General features: G+C 47.7%; 1 pseudogene; it reads right to left on the bottom strand.

Moving 5' to 3' along the window:
• Positions 1-2,935: 2,935 nt before the first annotated feature.
• Positions 2,936-3,720, bottom strand: LOC102974430 (tetratricopeptide repeat protein 19, mitochondrial-like; annotated as a pseudogene).
• Positions 3,721-4,156: the final 436 nt, after the last annotated feature.

The raw sequence follows: 4,156 nt of genomic DNA, 5'->3' as shown, positions 1-4,156 counted from the left end.
GTGGTACGCGGGCCTCTCACTGTTGTGGCCTCTCCCGTTGCGGAGCACAGGCTCCGGACGCGCAGGCTCAGCGGCCATGGCTCGGGCCCAGCCGCTCCGCGGCATGTGGGATCCTCCCGGACTGGAGCACGAACCCGTGTCCCCTGCAACGGCAGGCAGACTCTCAACCACTGCGCCACCGGGGAAGCCCTGAAATGCCATATTTTGAAACCCCGCTGCAGCACTGTAAGATAGAAGTGTCGCAGCATTTCCATTTAACAGATGAAGAAACAGATGCAGAACTTAAATTCCTCACCTCGTGCAGCTGGTAAATGACAGACCAACATTAAAACTCCTAATTGCTTGACCCTGAGCCTGTCCTGTTACCTCATTTCTCTTGCATGACCCAGAAAGAGCTGTATTCTTGATTAAACATATTGTTTTATTCTTTTGATTACTTCACATGCTTAGGGTTTCTGGGGAGTATTTATTACCTACTCTGAAAGAAACCCTTTAAAGATAATTTTAAAACATTTTGCAAATAAATACAATAAGCTCCTGTTTTATAGTTTCTTGCTACATGGAATTAGTGTGAATCAGTTCGTTCCATCAAGTTCCCTGTGGACATGGTGATGTTTGGCCCTGACATAAATGCCGTAGAGAGATGCGTTTCAGGATTTACCAGGACATGTCGGTAACTGACAGCAAAGCAGGGCTGCTGAGGAAAGGAGAGCTTGGCACCACTACTGCCCCCTATTGCCCCCTTTCTCCGAGGAGGCAGGGATTCCTGGGCAGCTGACCAACTGCAGGCTCTGGTTGCAGAAGTTGTCTGTCTTGAGGTTGTAGTCAGGACAAGCTACAGCAGGAGTGGATGGGAGGGTATAAAATGAAATGCTAAGGGCCCTAAAATCCGGTAGAAATTGATATAGACAACACTTCAATAATGGGATGAAGAGGGCTTCCCTGGTGGCGCAGTGGTTGCGCGTCCGCCTGCCGATGCAGGGGAACTGGGTTCGCGCCCCGGTCTGGGAGGATCCCACATGCCGCGGAGCGGCTGGGCCCGTGAGCCATGGCCGCTGAGCCTGCGCGTCCGGAGCCTGTGCTCCGCAACGGGAGAGGCCACAACAGAGGGAGGCCCGCATACCCCCCCGCCAAAAAAAAATAATGGGATGAAGGGATCAAGACCCTTAGTGTTAAGGCTGCTCTCCACGCAGAGAGAGGCTTCTGCTCGTGGACAAAGTTCCCAGTCGGTTTACAATCCTAGGAGGAAGGCTAGCAAGGGGGTACCTCCGATGCACATATTAAATGAATTAATGTGTGTAATGCATTTTGAAAACTGCCTGGCATATAGCAAGTGCTCAAGAAGGTAATTATTGCTATTACTATTCAACAATGTATTATTACTCAAAGATGTGTTATTAGTTTTATTACTACTGCTGTTATTGCAAGGTAGGTTATGAGATTTGGTACTGAAAAACTGGGACCATGGAAGAAACCCGGGTAAAAGACCCACAGGTGGGACCAGTGCTTGGAAATGAGGTGAAAACCTAGTTATCAGAACTGCAATGGTATAATATTGAGATGGAGATAAGACTCTTGGAGCTGTTTAAATATCCCTCTGTTAGATCAGGATCAGTCCAGGCAGCTGAAGTTGACTTGAGTCTGACGGTGGTACCAGTGGGCAGCAAAGGGAAAAAGGTGGGGGCCTCATGCAAAAGGATCTTCCATTTTAAAAATTTTATTGTAGGGTGTCTAGTTTATTATGAAAGGGTTCTCCCAGTGTGTACACAGGAACCCAACTCTCAGTTTATCCTGCCCACCCCACCCCCACTGGCATACCAGCAACAACAGGGTTCCTTCGTGGTACCTAGAAGAACCACAGAACTGCTGGTGTGAAAACATCATTGATGTTTTAAAGTACCTGTGAAACAGATGCAATGTTTAAAGCGTTTTTAAAGTACCCTGTGTTGTGTACTTTCCACACTCTGCAGCAGTGTGATAAGGCTCTCAACACAGTGGCCTATCCAGGTAAGGTCATCCACCAGATACATTCTTCCAGGGCTAAGACTCTCACTACACACGAGGATACCGAGACCTAAACTCCAAAAGCCAGAGCTAGGGTCCAGGGCACTGGTTCTTCTACAGCACAAGTGGGACACATCAGAACGACTGGGAAGCTTTCAACACTACACCTACAGGGCCCCACTCAGAGTCAAGAGGGTTTGGAGACACCGTGACCAGGTGCAGAGGAGTGAATGCTCAGAGAGCAGGGACGCAGGGGGTCGTCATTCCTTGCCCTCCTTTTTTCACAGTTGTATATAACCAGATACATACAAAAACATACAGTTCACTTTTATTTATAATCAAATGGGTGCTATGCTTTCAAGTGCCTAATTCCCACTTTAAAACTTCATGCTGGATGCTGGTGGCAAGCCAAGATACTACTTTTTTATGCATTAAATCCCACACTGGGCTTCAGGAGATAGACTATAAGAGAAAATAACTCACCATTATCCCCCTTTGCCATGAGACCGGTAGCTCTGGTCTGCCTGGTATTGATAAGAGAAGGCAGCAAATCGGTGAGACAAAACTCTTGTGGGAGAGACACCTGGCTGAAATGCCAGACCCCACCCCAGAGGGAAACTGGCCCCTCTTAATCTAGAGTTATTCTCAGACCAGCATGGACAGCACCTAACCAAACATCTGCTACAATGGAAAGCATTAACTGACACCCGTCCTTAGAAGCAAAATCAGGTGGGGGTGAAAGTTTTCTTTGCAAAACAAATGTGGCCGTGTATACAGTGTATACAGCTTATCCTCCAGCAAGGCTAAGTTGAGGGGACTTGAGTATCAAGGACAAAGAATTTAAGCCATTGATCAGGGTGCCACTGGGACTAGAATAAGAGGTGTTACTATAAATTCCCTACAACAAAAAGGGGTCTAGAGCTTGATAAGGTTACGACAAAGGTCTCCTTTTTCTTGACATCTCAGCCAGTTCTTCCCTGATGTGCTGCAGAGAAACCTCATCTCTTTTCAGCTTTGCTCGCTTCAGTGCTTCCTGGTAGATCTCTTCTGCTTGTGCATATCGTGCTCTGTGCGTCAGGGCTGCAGCCAGATTACTGAGCAGCGCGTGGAGCTCAGGGTGCTCCGCCTGTCTCGCCAGGTCTGAGGCCCTCTGCGCGTGAGCACAGGCCTCGTCGGAGCGGCCCTGTGCATCCAGGGTGGTGGCCAGGTCACTCAGCAGCATGATGGTCTGTGGGTGTCTTTCTCCTAGTATTTCTTCAGAAATCTGCAAAGCTTTTTCATTTATCCTTTGTGCCTGTGATGGCTGCTTGGAGAACAGAAGGTAGCGGACATAGGTGTCTAGGCACATGCCCAAGAGGAGGTGGGTGTTGGCTTTCTCTTCCACTGAAAAAGTGTCTTCTGATAATTCCTTTTCTCTTTCAATTTTTTTCCTCTAGAGTTGAAATGCAGAATTCATAACCAGCAAGAGTCAATTCCTGTCTATTCTGAGCAGCATAAATAGTGGCCAGCTTTAGAGAGATTTCTATTATTGCATTGTCTTCCTGTTCCATGGCCCTTCCAAGCAGGTAACTCATTGGTGGTTTAAAAAGTTTTTCCACCCAATCGTAAGTGTAAGTGATGGCCTTCTTGTTAATCACTCTTATAGGCAAGACAAAGAGCATCACGCAAAATTAGCTCTGCCTCTGCTGGTTCATCTTTCATGAGGCACAACTGCCAGCAGCAGCAGCAGGCCCGGGCCCCGGCCGCGCGGCGCCCCTCGGCACGGCGGCTCGTACACCGCCGGTGCCGGGCCTCCCGCCGGCCCCGGCCCCGCCGCCCCACCGCAGCCGGTAACAAAAGGGTCTTCTTTAGTAATATTTTTAATGTCAACTATAGCAGTATTTGAATAACTTAAAATGATCTAAAATAATTATTCGTACTTTTTCTACTCATTTCTGTGTTTAATCAGCAACCATTTAATATTAAGGCCAGAATGATACAATGAAAAAGAGCAATAAAACCATAATGAATTTATACTTCAAGATCTGTGAGGTTAGTGTCAACCTCCACTGTGAAAACTTGGTGTTTCTGAAATGTCATCAGCTAAACATCCATGTGGCAAGTACAGTGGTGGAGGTTGGTGGGACACGGGGTTACTGGGCATGGGTGTCTA

Source organism: Physeter macrocephalus, chromosome 7 (assembly GCF_002837175.3).
Source record: "Physeter macrocephalus isolate SW-GA chromosome 7, ASM283717v5, whole genome shotgun sequence".
NCBI lineage: Eukaryota > Metazoa > Chordata > Mammalia > Artiodactyla > Physeteridae > Physeter > Physeter macrocephalus.
This window is presented reverse-complemented; position numbering and strand designations above follow the sequence as displayed.